General features: G+C 45.2%; 1 protein-coding gene across 12 annotated transcripts in view; it reads left to right on the top strand.

Moving 5' to 3' along the window:
* The window catches only part of LOC139749360 (uncharacterized), a 512,783-nt gene that overhangs the window by 329,760 nt on the left and 166,437 nt on the right, over positions 1 to 16,586 (top strand). For 7 of the 12 annotated variants that reach the window (XM_071663101.1, XM_071663112.1, XM_071663111.1 and 4 more), the window contains one exon: positions 8,539 to 8,568. The exons of 2 other annotated variants lie outside the window; for them this stretch is intronic. The gene's annotated coding sequence lies outside the window, so the exon portion shown is untranslated. Of the gene's footprint in view, positions 1 to 8,538; positions 8,573 to 16,586 lie in introns of all 12 variants that reach the window. 3 more of the 12 variants (XM_071663103.1, XM_071663102.1, XM_071663105.1) reach the window with 1 other exon arrangement.

Raw genomic sequence — 16,586 nt, 5'->3', positions numbered from 1 at the left:
GAGAGAGAGAGAGAGAGAGAGAGAGAGAGAGAGAGAGAGAGAGAGAGAGAGAGAGAGAGAGAGAGAGTTTTGCTCTCTCAGGTTTATAACTAAAGCTCGCCTGTCATTTTCAGCTGTGCAGGTTATTGCCAGCAATATCTCCTTGCAGCTGTGTCAGCGGATCAGACACTACCTCAGGAACATCAAGTAGGATGTAGCGGAGGATCGTGTGTGTGATCACTGCCAGTGTGCTCACCACAACACCTTACTGCCCTACGTTACTGATGGTGACACACGAGTTTGTTCTGGTCAGTACGTTACTCTCGCTCTCTGAACAAACTAAACTGAACATTAGATTCCTTGTTCTTCATAGGTCGTGGCATTGATTATGACCGTGTCATTCTCCGGATAGTTAGGTTGTTACCTTTCTCATTCCTGGTCTCCAGTGTTGACGGTACGCGGGCGATCAGGCCCTCATCATCCTCGTAAGTGGACGACGAACCTGTCTTGTACTGACGCACGTTGACTCACGTATTCCTCCCCCGCCACTTGACACGTTAACTCTGGACAAACGTTATATTCAGCTACACTGGTCATCATGTACACACACACACACACACACACACACACACACACACACACACACACACACACACACACACACACACACACACATTCTCACTTCATCGCTTTTTTCTGCGTAGCAAGGTAGCTTCGGCAACAGACGAAGAAATGCCGCATCCACTCACACTGTGTCTCTAGCCGTCATGTGTAATGCACCGAAACCACAGCTCCCTATCCACAAACAAGCCCCACACATCTCGGATACATATAATATTGTTGGCGCTGCTCCTCCTTCAAACATACATATTTTTGCCCTCCAGATATTGATCTCTCCTCCCATGCATCCGCCTACGCTCCCAGAACCGACCCCTCTCCCGCCCTATGACTCACTTCCATCGTTCCTTTCGCTGCCATTTTCACTCCCGGATAGATAAAACACTTCACTTCCACCAGTTTTTCTCCATTCAAACTCACACCCCGCCTAGTTTGTCCTTTAGCCGCGCTAAATCTAATAACTTTGCTTTATTCATATTTAACTTCCTCCTTTCACATACTTCCAAACTCAGTCAACAACTTCTGCAGTTTCTCATTCGAACCTGCCAACAGCGCTGTCTGATCAGCGAACAACAACTGACTCACTTCCCAGGTCCTCCCATCCACAACTGATTGCATACTTGACCTTCTCTCCAAGACTTATATTTACCTCCCTATCCATAAACAAATTAGACAACCATGGTGACATTACACACTCCTGCCACGGAGCAATCTTCACTTGGAACCAATCACTTTTCTCTCTTCCTGCTCGTACACATGCCGTATACCCTTGATAGATACTTCTAACTGCTTCTGGCAACTTGCCTCCCACACTGTATATTTTTAAGACATTCCACAAGGTATCTTTATCAGTCCTATCATATGCTCTCTCCAGATTTATGAATGCCAGATACAAATTCATCTGTTTGTCTTAAGTATTTCTCATACACATTCTTCAAAGTAAACACCTGATCCACACATCCTCTACCACTTCTGAAACCACGCTGCTCTTCCCCAATCTGATGCTCTGTACATGCCTTCACCCTCTCAATCACTCCCCTCCCACACGACTGCCAAGGGACTCACCTCCCTCCTTTCATAACCGCTCACATGCTTTACTCTCCCGTAAAAACCTCCCCGTCATTACACCTAGTAGCTTCCATCTCACACCATAAATATCCATAGAACCAACCACAAGGCCTCTGTGCCATCACTACCATAAGCTTATTCCAGATCCATAACTGCCACACACAGTCACCTCTCCCTTGGTCTCTCAGAACACCAAACTGCTCAGCGGACGCTCTCTCACGGAGTCGGTGATATCAGAGATGAATCACGTTGGTTATGCAGGTAGACATTAGTACTTATCTTGGGTTAGAAGTGCCGACATTTCTGACCGTTGGCACAAGACTTAACCATTAGAGAAAGGCTCAGATCGCCCAGGTATATAGCTTACTCGTCCATGATATGGAGTCAATGTCAGAATAGTGAAATTGATGTACTTACGTTGCACTGATCCCGTCTTTAATTGATTTTGCTGCTCCTTTGCTTGCTCTGCCGCATGAGAAGAGGTTGGATGTATTTTCGGTTGCCCCAGAACAACAAACATAGGAAGCATGAGGAAGGACTTGGTCTCCCTAGTACCAGAGGAAGGATAGCTAAGATCGCTCCTCTTACTGGGATCCCAAAGTCGTGCCGCGGTTTCAAACCTTGGAGGTGGGGACATGCACACAGTTCATAAGAACAGTGGCCAAAATGATACCTATAGAACAGAGAGAGAGCGAGAGAGAGAGAGAGAGAGAGAGAGAGAGAGAGAGAGAGAGAGAGAGAGAGAGAGAGAGAGAGAGAGAGAGAGAGAGAGTGGGGGAGCAGCATCGCGGCGTACGGAAAGAGAAAGTTGAAGAGCGCTGATACCAGGAGAATTAGCGAAACTAAAGGGATTTGATTCCCGCCAGTTGATAGGTAGATGGAGGGTGCAGCCCCCAGGTGTGTGAACAGTATTCCATACTCGGGGGAACAAATAGGTCTCTTATCATGTATTTTGATACAAAATACAACCATCGATCTTCAACGTTTTGTCAAAGTCTCACCGACCATGTAAATTGCTGAATAATTCATTCATTCCTGTCACATCCTTGTCACCAATTTTCTCACCATGTAATTTGTAACTCAGTCATCGGGGTCGACTCCCTGCACCTTCCCTCCACTCTGTATCCTCCTCTGCGCCACCGCCCACACAATGGGTGGGAGTGCACAGTAAATTCGACACTTGTGACACAGAATAAAAGCAATATTTCTCTATATATTTCTCACACAATTTCTTCAAAACAAACACTTGGTCCACACATTCTTTGCCACTCCTGAAGCCACATTGTTCCTCCCCAGTCTGTTGCTCTGTGTACAGCACCCCAGACTTGTGCTTCTGTAATTCAATCATGTGTGTCCCCCGCTTGCTTTGAAGCAAGAGTACTGTGCATGCAGCATGCCAGGCATCAGGCACTTAACCCTGGCCCACACAAACCTCGAGCAGTTTGACTAACCAGCCAACAGCCATGTTACCCCAGAGCGTCATTTATAAGGATTCCGCAGCTTTTATCTGTGCTCCTCCCAGGAGCAAGGTAAGGTTGGCCCCACCGTTGTAGAACTCCCTCTCGTACAGTACAAGAGATGGGGACTCATGAGTGTAGAACTCCCTCCCCCTACAGTACAATTACGTTGTTACTTAAAAGGTAACATACACCTTGCTGTCTACCTCATAGAACCGAAGACACGCCTCTTCCAGTAAGATAGGATAGCTCCGGATGACCATATGAACTTCCTATTACATACAGACCTAAAGTGACCCAGGAACAAAGCATTCAGACTTAGAAACATTAATCCTTACCAGGACAAAGCTACCCATTCCCCCGTGGGTAACAAGATAGATTAACTGTTTAACAGAGTAAACTCCCTACGAACTAGATAATTACTCCTAGATAGCCAAGTTAACGCCATCACATAACTTTGCAGAGTTACCCATGATGAGTGAGTAACGTCCCAGTGTGACGTGCCCCGACACTTCTCCGTAACTTTAGTCAGCTGCCAGACATAACTGCCGCTGGACCTGTTAATTCATCCATGACGCTCGGCTGTTGGCAATAACTGTGAGGCTGGACACGCCCTTCCTCTGGTGCTGTGGTGTCTGCTTTGTGTTGCTCGGGGACCTCTAGCAGGTGTGAGGTTAGTCACTTCCTTCCTCTGACGCTCTGGACCTCCCGACAGAACTCTGTGGTGTGTGCCTTGTAATGACAGGGATCTGCCACAGCTCTGAGGCAAGCCACGCTCTTCCCTTGTTGCTGTAGATCTCACCACAGACCTGTGGTCTTCCTTGTGTTGATAGCAACCCTTAGGTCCTTTGCTCGTCATTCTATCTGATATTGTGTGTGTGTGTGTGTGTGTGTGTGTGTGTGTGTGTGTGTGTGTGTGTGGGTAGGTGGGTGGGTGGGTGATGCATGATGCTATAAAGTTTACTCCCCATCCTGACAAGGTTTAACCCTGGGTGCGTCGGAGGTGTGGTATGTTGTCAAGGTCAGGATGTACGAAGTAGTGGGGTCAGACCTCACATGGGTAGAGCCTTCGCTAGTCCAAGTTTTATCACCTGAGGTTGGCTGGCGAGCGCTCCAGAGCACGATGGAGCTCAGGCTGCTCATTTGCAGGAGTTTGCCACGGCTGGGATGAAGCAAGTTTGGCCATGGAGGGTAGTGCTTGGCCTTGTGAGTCGGCCGTAACGGGACTAAGCTGGAACTCGAGTGATGGTGGGAGGATCTTAGTGGCATGTGAAGGTTAGAGGACGGGAATCTTGTGGTTAATTTCTGAAGCGGTCTGGATCCTGGTGGAAGCTCCTGGGATGACACTGGGTTCTTAAGGCTTCTGGAATCTGTTGTGTGAAGAATAGCAGGGAACAGAAGACCTGTTGGTTTACGAGTTAGTTTACTGTTGGTGTTCTACCTGGACACAAGTGGAATCTGACGACTGTGATGGATCTAGACAGAAATGTGACAGCGGTCATCGGCTGTCACCGAGACTTGAGCATTAATTTTTCCGGATATTCAGATTACGGATTAGACGAACGTCTGGCTGCTTCCGGTAGGATTTGACTGCGATTCGACCAGTCTCCGGTGAGGATGTGCCAGGAAGGGAGGGATCGACCAGTATGGCTTCTCATGCGCACTGGACGCGGTCGGGGGTAATGGTTTTGATCATGTTTTACCCGTATGTTGCCAGACTCGTAACATATCATTCAGGAACGGCGGCGAATACATCAGCGGCACCAACTTTGATACACATTCCCGCTCATTTTGAAATTGTCTGCGACCTGGACGAACAAAATGGGAACCCGCGAGTACCCAAAATAAAAATATTGCCTGGGTGCAGCATCCAATAATGTGTGTGTGGCACAATATACTTGTGGTGGCCGGTGAAAGATTTGACATTTTCCCCTGCAGCCAGCTTGAACCTTATATTAAACATTCATAACTTTTTCCCCCGCTGTGGAATTGGTCATACTGGGAATTCATTCTCAATAAACTTTTGCACATCATTTATGACAACCGATGTTTGTAATTTGTTTATTGATTCCCCTCTGATGAAGTGACCCAGTAATAACCAGGGTAATTATTTTATATCCAGTGCGTATTACCAGTATGAACCATTATTATTGGCTCTATGTACTGACACTTTAAAACCACTGAATCTAGTATTATTCACAGACCAAAGGGTTGATTGGTGAACACAATCCCCTTGCATAATTAAGCTTATTAGTGGCGGGAAGTAATTGGTTGTTGTGGTGCGCGCGCGCGCGCGCGCGTGTGTGTGTGTGTGTGTGTGTGTGTGTGTGTGTGTGTGTGTGTGTGTGTGTGTGTGTGTGTGTGTGTGTGTGTGTGTGTGTGTATGAAATGCTCACATTATGAATACGACAAAAACTGCTTCGCAAAACCTTATAATTATTAACTCTTCTTCTGTCGACACCTTTCTTCAGCCATCCATTATATCCCAGTGTGATGTACGTGTTCCACAGCTGTTATCTTGGCGACTATTCTCGTGTGTCCCTGCCAGTAAGACCAGTGCAAGTGTTCGGCTGCTGCTTCCCATAGTTTTTGTTTGGAAACAAACCATGCGAGGGTTGACCGTTATGATTCCACTATTCCTCGAGCAACGAAGCTGTTGCATTCTTTACTTTCTTTCAAGTGTCCTTCTTCCTATAACTTTCCACCCCCAAGAATCAGGTCTACAAGTGACAACGAGCAGAAGCTAGTTTCTACCTTTTTTTCTTTGGTTTTCTTTGATGGCACGACTAATTTTCCCATTCTTCCTTGACGGTCACCATAAGGGCTTGTTTAGCCCGTGTCATGACGTCTACTGTTAAGGAGAGAAAGAATTCAGAAAACCTCCCACAACAGTAATCATTATTATGGCACTTTTACTCCATATCCCAATTTATGCTCTCAAAAAAGTTCATTTAGCCTTGTGTTGTGTCCACGATTATATCATCTTTGAGTCGAGTTGACCATCTAACATTTTTATGTCCTCATGAGCCATGTAGTCTGACTCGAGCATTACATAATCACTTTCTCCAGTTGGTGTATCATATCTGATACACTCACCTTCTACCCTCATCTCTGTCAAGATAAGGTAACACTGATAGTGTAATAGTCTCATTCTTGTGTGCTCAGTGACATACTGGTATAGGAAATGTTCCTGTATACAACTTGATAATCTATTTGTAATCACCTAATCGTCATATGGGGGGGAAGGTGGGGTTCTTTTCCTTGTTTTGTACTATGCTGGGAGGGAGTTTACACTCGTAGGCCTCTCTAACTCTCTCAAAACAGTCATACAGCTTTTTAAACTTTTATGTTGTTCACATTCACAGTCTCATAACTCAGATTATTCCATTCATCAAGTACTTCTATACTATAAAAGTATGTGTGGTTCTGGGGTAGGGACTGATGTTGTGAATAAGATGTTTGAATCTTTCACCTCACTCCTTGTTCTCTCTCTCTCTCTCTCTCTCTCTCTCTCTCTCTCTCTCTCTCTCTCTCTCTCTCTCTCTCTCTCTCTCTCTCTCTCTCTCTCTCTCTCTCCTATATTTAACACGTACACACATTTTTCCCCATTCCCTTCCACCGTCTCCCCGCTGTTCCTCCTGTGCCATCCCGTACTCTGTTGTTCCTTCCATCCCAGACCCTGCAGTCCCTCCCGTCCCATCCTGTTCCTGCAAGGCCGTTCCATCTCCTTACGGTTGCACGCCATGCCGTCCCGTGGCGCACCTCACATAGGGCTGGTGGTGGGTAGTAGCAGTAAGCGTTGAGGGAATTGCCACTCTTGCCTCGGCCCGACAAATCATCATTCACGTGGTCTGGCCTTACAGCCTCCCTCGCCTAATGGAAGACTCGGAGGCAGACAGGGCTATGTTCTTTCATCCTCTTCAGATTTAAAGTTACACTTGAAAAAAGTCTGACACTTGCCCATTATGATTGTAAAGGATGAGTGAGCTATTCAGGTGGGTGAGTCTTCGGTGGGTTGGATGAGTTTGATGACTGTTTCCTTGGGAGAACAAGAGAGCTGGTTTTTCTCCCTTCCGCTTTTACTGTCTTCTGTATATTGATGTACACCTTGTGTATGTGTGTGTGTGTGTGTGTGTGTGTGTGTGTGTGTGTGTGTGTGTGTGTGTGTGTGTGTAATTACCTATTGTACTGTACGTGGAGGGAGTTCTATACTCGTGGATCCCCATCTCTTAAGCATCCTCTTCTGTCATACAGTCTCTTACATTTATATACGCTGTCTCCATTAACCATGTCCTCAAGTCATTCTTCCATTCATTCACTGCTCTTATAAGATAATTCTTTACATCTTTTTTAACAACTTTCTTCTTAATTTCATTTTGCCCTCTGGTTACTCTGTCTCCACAGCTATTGAAGAACTCTTCTCTTTCCATGCCATTGATTTGTTTTAGATCAATAAAGGTTATGTGTAATACATTACATATAATTAAGCTCTGTATCACCATGTATTTTGGCTAAACTGGTAAAACTTTAAACGAGATTATTCAGCAGCATGAATGCTCTGCTAGGACAGCCTGGGAATGAGGTGCAATGTTCACACATGCACAAGATGATTCACATCCAGTGAATTAGGGGAGGAGGGAGAGGCAAAAATGGTTCGTCCTTTTATATCACTTAGAGAGAGGATCATTGTTCAATCCTTTCTTATCAGAGTTAACAGCACCATAAACATGAATGAAGGGATGTATAGATTAGATAACATCTTCATGAAATCTCAGGTGAAATGTGGCAAAATTAACACAGCAGTAACAGACCTGACGTCCCTCGCACAGTAGAGCGACGGGGAGACTTTCCCATGTTGGTCAGGTCAAGTGTTCCTTGTTTCCTCAGCTCTGGTGAAGTATACATTATCATGTTGACACTGTGTCCTTGAAAATGGCTTGAATTACTGTTGAAACCTGGGACTCATGTGTTGATTTTTTCCAGCGAGTCATTCACATCAGTACTTCACGTGTGTGTGTGATTTACTACAATATATATATATATATATATATATATATATATATATATATATATATATATATATATATATATATATATATATATATATATATATATATGTAGTGCCCTCCAACAGCAAGGACTCGGGACCCAGGGCCTTGTTGCTGGAGGGCATTATGTGTTCTATGAAAGTGCATGTTCATATGCACAATAGTCGTGTTCATATGAATATACCATGTATAATGGAGAAAGAGAGTTTGAAAGAATGTGATGAGATGTATTCAGAGAATGTTTGTAGTGTATTGTTAGAATAAGAGAGAGAGAGAGAGAGAGAGAGAGAGAGAGAGAGAGAGAGAGAGAGAGAGAGAGAGAGAGAGAGAGAGAGAGAGACTAATAACTTATTTTGTTTCCTTCTCAGGCGCGACCTTGAGGGCCAGTTTTAGGCAGGGTAGGTAAGTGTCTGCTGCATCTTTCTTCGTATATCCCAGATGATGGGGAAGCTGCTCTCATGTGTCTCTATCACCCTCCTCTCCTGTTGGTCGACCAAATCTTTTTCCTGACCAGACAAAACCTTCGATTGTTCCTGTAGCCTTTGTACATTAGGATCCGATACACAAGCCACAAGCTCTGTAAGATGCCAAGTCCTTTGTCTAGCAAGAGTATACGCCACTCTTCTGTGAGGTACACACTTCTCTTTATGTACGGCACACCACGCTCTCCTGTATGGTACAGAAGCTTCTTCTGTACGGTACACAACCCCTTTCTCTACGGTACGCAACCCTCCTGTACGGTACGCAACCTTTTCCTGTGGGGTAGATATCCTCTTTCCTGTAGGGTAGATAACCCTTAGCTATAGAGTAGACAACCCTTTTCTGTAGGACTCAATCTTGTTGTGTTGGGCAAGGGATCCTTCGTTGTTGTTTATGTATACGGCTTATATGAGGCCCTCCTGTGGCAGACGCTGTGGCCTGTCTGGAGGACCTTCTGTCGCAGGACTGCCCGGGTTGGCACTCGAACTTTACTCACACGAAGGAGTTCAACTCAGTGACTGGACTGGAGGAGTATGTTCATAACCTTCTCGTACTTTTCTTTCTTTTAATCTTATTCATGACTATTCAGGTTATTTATCCTGTGTTTAAGTCTATGTTTCCAGATTATCCTACATCGATCCCTTTTCAGCTATATCTGTCCCTTCTTTTCCAGCTAGATCTATCCTCCCTGTTCGAGGTAGTTTTCTCCCTTATTCTATTCTAGCTAGATCTATTCCTTGTTCTATTCTCCACAGATCTATCCCATCTATTGTAGCTGGATATGTCTCTTATTCTAACTAAATATATCCCTTATTCTATTCCAGCTGGATCTGTTCCTTCTATCCTAAAGAAAGCTATCCCTCCATCTATTCCAGCTGGATCTATTCCTTCTATTCTAGCTAGATCCGTCCCTTCTTCTCTCTTATGGTCTACTTTGAAAGCCTTACTCACATTCTGTTTAGACAGACTCAGTCAGCTTCATCTCTTGGTAGTTCGTCTTCATTTCTTTCCTTCAAGGTGGTTTCGCTTTTCTCCCTCTATATACTTTACATCTGTCTCCCTTTATATATTTACGAGTTTTGAATATCAAACATCTCCTCCTTTCATCACTGTATATCTTTTATGTTTTTTACCTATTCATCATAATTATGTATCTGGAGATAACCTCCATCTTTGTATCCATCTAGATATGTTTCAGTTGTGTCCCTCCAGATATCCACCACATATATGTCGTATAATATAACTTCTCAGTATCTGTTTGTTTGTATATCCTTCATCTGTGTATCCCTCTAGATAGACTTGAGTCATGTCGTTTCATGTGCCTCTCTTGTATGTGTCATTTATAACCTGTCTGTATCTGTTTGTCTGAGTAGTCTTCATCACTGTCTACTTCTGTATAATCAGTGTCTAACCATCTTGTTAATATCCATATTTCCGTCCATCTCAATAACCATCACATCATCATCATCATAACTCACGTTTAACATCACCAAGGCCCCCTTGCTCCAGATCCCTCCTGCTTTGTGGACGGCCAGGCTCTCCATCTCTGTAGATAGAGTGTATGTGTATATGTAGATGATCCCCCCCCCCCCATTCATCCGTACATAAGGCCTCCCCCCCCGGCCTAGGCCGCGACATACCCCATTCAGAGGGTCGTGTGGGCCAACCCCCCTCCCATACAAACTGTGAGGCTACGGTTGGTTAAGTACAGCCTGGTGCTGATAGGCCACCCCAGCTCGTATACCTGTCATTGTGTTTGTCGTAAGAGGTCGTTAAGTTCTGGCAGACTCTCTCTCTCTCTCTCTCTCTCTCTCTCTCTCTCTCTCTCTCTCTCTCTCTCTCTCTCTCTCTCTCTCTCTCTCTCTCGCTGACTACCATAAAGGCCTGGCTGGGAAGAGGACGAGCAGCCAATGTATGATCAGACGCTCCTGTGTAAGCCTCCTCGAGGCTTTGTCTCGGTGGCTTTCCAGCTCGTGTATGGCTGTATAGCGAGGGGAGGTCTTTATGTATGGAGTGGGGGGAGAGGGGTTCTTGTGTCTTATATGAAGGGGAGAGGCAGGGGGGGGGGCTTATGTATATGGAGTGGTGGAGGAGTCCTTGTGTTCTGTTTGAGGCGGAGAGACAGGGGGCTTTATATGTATGGAGTGGGGAGGAGATGGTGTTATTTATGGAGGGGGAAGAGGGCTTTATGTATAGAATTGGGGGCGGGGGGGCTGTTGGCTCTATATATGGAAGGGAGGGACTGGGGGCTTTATGTTTGGAGTGGGGGAGGGCTGTTGGCTTGTTAATGTGTTGGTGTTGATGGTGTGTACCTGGAGAGGCTCTGATGTGGGTGATGGCGAGGAAGCAGGATTGTGGGGATCATTATTTTTGTGTTGATGATCACCTCTTGTATAGATCTGTAGTCTTATGTTAATGATCGCCTTACGTGTCTATTCTGGTAGAATCTAGGTTGATGATCAGTAGAGTCTTAGTTGATGATCAGTATAGAGTCCTGTTTGATGACCAACTTGTACTTATGTCCCCGTAGAATGATGTGATGATGGTTTTCATATATAAGCAGCTGTTTCATGATGACTGATATTTTCATTATTAAAATTTCGGCTGTGGCAGCACTTGATTGATGAGTATTTCTTACCCAAGACATGTAATACACCTTCAACCATCGCTACAGTAACATTGTATGGTACAGTTGTTCACATAATAACGTGGTCATGATAACTAACAGCGTAACTTATGCGTCAAACTGGTAAATTGTATTCTAGTTTTGGAAATAGATCGGTGAGTGATATACTGATTTTGGAAATAGATTGGTGAGTGATATACTGATTTTGGAAATGATTTGTTTGAACTAATAAATGATACACTGATTTTGGAAATAAATTGGTAAGCGATGTACTGATTCTGGAAATAAATCGGTAAATGATTTACTGCGTTTTCCTCCAACATCTCCAAGATGCAGTCTTCCAGCATCCCACCATTATCTCCAACAAGCCCTTTCCTCCAGCATCTCCAACAGACACTCTTCCAACACTCCACCAGCACCTCCAACAAGCACTCTTCACCACCACCAGTCTAGCACGTCGAACAGGCACTCTCCACCACAATTCATCCCCCACAGTTCCAGCTGACACTCTCCCTCCAACAGTTCACCAACACTTCCAGCAATCACCCTCCTCATCTCCAATAGAGAGATGATATTTTGTAAAGGAAATCAAAGTGGATCATTTTATATAAATAATTTGAAGTTTTTCGATGTCTTTTTCACCGTAAAAAACTCAGAATAATCATTAGGTTCTGGCGCTTTGAAAACTTCCACACAATTAGTCGGTCTGTCTCTCTCCTTCCATCACTTTGATGTGGAGGAGACACACGTGCCTGTATGAAGGAAACATATGTGCGTCAGGTGTGTGGTCACATATGTGCGTGTCAGGGGTTAAGCAACTCTCCCAGAATAAGCGACCACGACGTCTATATTCCCAAGGTATTGATAGCCTTTTCAAACTTTATATTGAAAATCTTAAACTTTTTATATACTTTTTATGGACATAAATGTGTCGAACTCAAGTCGCTTGAACTATTCTGGGAAAGGAATCTTGGGCGATCTGTTTGAGTTAGTCTTTTGACGCTGGCGAGGGTAAGTTATAGTTAGGGGCAATGATTATTGAGGAAGAAGTAATTATCTCATGGGTAGGGGGAATTATCATTCAGAGTGAACTGTTATTTAAAGGGAATCATTACTTAGTTAGAGGGAATTATCTTTATCTTATAAAGGGAATGATCATTCATTAAAGGGAATTGTCATTTACTGAGATGGAATTATTGTTTAGTCACTTGGAGTTATTATCTAGTTACAGGGATTTATATTTTTAGATTGTGTGAAATTATTATTTTCTTGATTTATTTTGTTAATGACGACGGTACGACCCTTGGTCGCAGGGGTACGATCCTTGACCCCAACGAAACTGACCGTGAACACGACGGTACGACCATAAGTTATGACGACATGGTTTCCTTGAACACGACGGGACGACCTTGAATTAGGACGACCTGTTTATTTTTGACGTGACATGTAAAAGTAACGTCATAGACTGAAGCCAAGGGTCTTACCGTCGTACACAAGGGTCCTACCGTCATACACAAGGGTCGTACTGTCATACAGAAGGGTCGCACCGTCATACACAAGGGTCGTACCGTCATACACAAGGGTCGCACCGTCATACACAAGGATCGTACCGTCTTACACACGGGTCGTACCGTCATACACAAGGGTCGTACCGTCATACACAAGGGTCCTACCGTCATACACAAGGATCGTACCGTCATACACAAGGGTCCTACCGTCATACACAAGGGTCGCACCGTCATACACAAGTAGTTGTAAATCCCTTTGTATCAAATGTTATCTGTACATCATGGATGAGGTCTGAAACTTTGTCCCAACGTTTTGGATCTCCTGAATTAAGCCTTAGTGGGGCTATTTATATCCTCAGCCCACGTCTGGTGGTAGAGGGAGCTCTGTATCTCTGTGTGGGATGGTAGAGGGAGCTGCTGCGTCACATGATTACTATGTGGCCGTTGGCAACTCAAGGGTGGGCCGTTTTGATAACTGTTTCTTTCCCTACACATCGAAGCTTTGGAACTCTCTGCCTTCTCATGTCCTTCCCAGTAAGTACGACCTGACATATTTTGAAAGACAGGTCTTTCACTGCCTCCAAAACTCGTAAATACGTTCCCTTGTATCTTCTTTTACCCTTCCATTAACCTCTGTGTATTTCAATGAAATCCCGACCTTGCTGTGGACTTTTGTCCTTGACTGGAGCCTTCTATTAAAAAAAAAACATTGTGTGGTAGTGGTGGTTGTGGTGGTGGTACTACCACACAATAACAACGGGGACCTTGGCAGCAGGGGTAGGGTACGTCCGGACAGCGTCGCTCTGTCGCCAGTAGAGACGTGATGCCTTTTATCCCACACACACACACACACACACACACACACACACACACACACACACACACACACACACACACACACAACAAGCCCCAGGGGATGCTCCTACAGGAGGTATTTGCTTTGATAGTGAACTTGGTAATAAAGGAAAGCCTCTCGGCGCATTTTATAACCCACGTATTTACTCTGCCTCCGTTAAGGTCGGAGTTCTCGAGGTCGGCGAGTGAGGAAACGACCCTTGAGCGACCTTCTAAACCACCCTTAAGTAAGTGTGTGTTTGTGTGTGGGGTTACGGATGGGAGCGGAGGGTAAGGTGTGCTGGAAGGAGTGCATGGAGTCGTCCACTTTAAGGTTCTCTGCCATACCAGGATCCCCCCCCCCCCACCCCACCATGGCCACTGCTAACACAAGCTCCCACGTCTGTTTCACAGGCTTAGGCGTCTGTGTCAATAAACCCTGTGTCCAGATGGCTGGAGGAGGAGTAGGAAGGAGTGGAGACAATCTGTGTTACACAGTCGTATGAGAAGGTCGTCTCATGTTGACATGACCTCTGCCTCAGTGGTAGTTGATACACCTGCTTGTTAGAGGGCGCAATGGACACCCCCTTCCCTCTCTATATACACGTCTTGCCCAATAGGGACATATAATAGGAGACGACCTAACAACAGCCTCTCCTTACGCAACGTCACCCCCCCCTCGTTTTATCTCCCCCTCCCTCCCTCCCCCTCATTCAAGTCAGTCTCTTTCTTTTTACAAAGTAAGATTAGCAGTTACGGGACAAGGTAAATACCAGACACGGCTGTAATTTCACCTCGCTCTACAAACCTGTGAGATTATCATGCGATGGTTGATGATAATTGGTTTGATTTTGTTATACAGCGTCACCAGGAAGGATGATTGTTACGTGTCTGTTACACACCGTCACCAGGAAGGATGATTGTTACGTGTCTGTTACACACCGTCACCAGGAAGGATGATTGTTACGTGCGCATTGCAAGGAATGTTGTTTGCGTGTTATAAGAGAGTGTGGGAGACACAACAAGTGTGTAGTGAGTTGTGGCCTCGATGCTGCTCACCAGGGTTAGGTCATCCTGGGGTTAACTCCAGGGATGGATGGGGTCACTAGAATCTGACACTGAGAATTTTAGGTCAATGTTCTGCGGGAATTTTGTGATCTCTTGGTGTGTGGGTGACCACTTACACTGAAGCTGGATTGAGTGTTGCCCTCTGAGCAGGACGGCACCAAGCCCTCACGCACGGAACCACTTGCAACACTGTTGTGTATGATAACTTGGTGTTTGACCAGGGCATTGTATACGAGGGTCGCAGTGTCGCGCTCAAAGATTGTAAAGTCATGCTCAAGGGGTCATACCTTCATGCCCGGGTGTCGTACCGACGTACTCAAGGGTCGTAACGTCGTGCTCAAGAGTCGTAATGTCGTGCAGAAGCGGGTTAACTCAAATCCGTTTCCAACGGATACATGAATATATATATATATATATATATATATATATATATATATATATATATATATATATATATATATATATATATATAGAGAGAGAGAGAGAGAGAGAGAGAGAGAGAGAGAGACTGGTTGTAGGAAGGAGGACCCAGCGAGTGCAGGCGGGACAGCGTTATGAGATACAGACACACTATCTCGTGGCGCAGCGTGCCACCACCTCACCATAACCGGTCTCATTGACTTAGGGTTCGTATGTATAATAAGAGAACCCCCTCCTCCCCCCTATTCCATATCTCCCTCCCTCTCTCTCTCTCTCTCTCTCTCTCTCTCTCTCTCTCTCTCTCTCTCTCTCTCTCTCTCTCTAAGTTGCGTAACTTTTATATTTTCTTCAACACTTCCCATATGTCATCTTTGAGGTGCCTCGAGTTCGTGTATTGATTTGAAAGCCAAAAAATCCGGATTCTTCTCGTCGTGTCCGGACGCCGTCCTGTGAACCTCAGACGACGAGTCACAGGCGAGCGAACGATGCACTGAAATCTTTTTGATATCTGGACTCCCGTATGAGATTGGATGAAAGAAGGTGTGTGTCTCCATTTACAGACAGGCGTTTATTGAATCGCGTTTTATCGTTAGATGTTCTTTAAGCATTGTGGATTTCCTTTTCGTTTTCCAAAGCTTCCTTCTTGACGTGTATTGTGCCTGTGTGGCGTACGTTCGCTGCACATGTGCGTCGTTGGTCGTGGTGTTATGTAGCATCCAACACACCTGATACTCCGGAACATTGTGTAGCAACACAGGAAGAGAAGATCTTTATGAACGGAATGGAAATGGATGATTATTGTGTTTACCTCATGCGTTATCCGGTTGGCATCCGGCAGGGTGCCCAAGTAGGGACCACAAGTATATTTTACCCAATATGAACACATTACCACAGCTATACTCCCTCCCTCCCTCCCCACACACTTCCTCACCCCTGCCCTCCGCTCTGCTGGTAGGGCCGTCAAGTTGTAGTGAGGGGAAAATAATCTGGATAAATATGCAGAGGACGGATTACCTCAGAGAGCCTCTCATATGATGGTGTTACTACTGCGAGGGGAGACTGTAGGGTTTCCAGTGTTTGTTGCTCTCTCTGTCTCTCTCTCTCTCTCTCTCTCTCTCTCTCTCTCTCTCTCTCTCTCTCTCTCTCTCTCTCTCTCTCTCTCTCTCTCTCTCTCTCTCTGTCCTTGGCATTATGTACATTTTTGCCAGTATAGCAGCTATGTGTATGGCAGTACGTATTGTGTGGGTTTAGTTTTGCATGTAATTAATTCAGATGAGACGTTCATCTCAACATTAGCAGAACTTATGTAGGAACTCAGACCCACGGCTGACAGTGGTCCAGTTAACCTGGGCTGACAGTGCTCCAGTTAACCTGGGCTGACAGTGGTCCAGGTAACCTGGGCTGACAGTGGTCCAGTTAACCTGGGCTGACAGTGGTCCAGTTAACCTGGGCTGACAGTGGTCCAGTTAACCTGGGCTGA

The sequence above is a fragment of the Panulirus ornatus genome, chromosome 7 (genome assembly GCF_036320965.1).
Source record: "Panulirus ornatus isolate Po-2019 chromosome 7, ASM3632096v1, whole genome shotgun sequence".
NCBI classification, from domain to species: domain Eukaryota; kingdom Metazoa; phylum Arthropoda; class Malacostraca; order Decapoda; family Palinuridae; genus Panulirus; species Panulirus ornatus.
The sequence above is the reverse complement of the archived record's forward strand: the minus strand, read 5'-3'. Positions and strand labels throughout refer to the sequence as shown.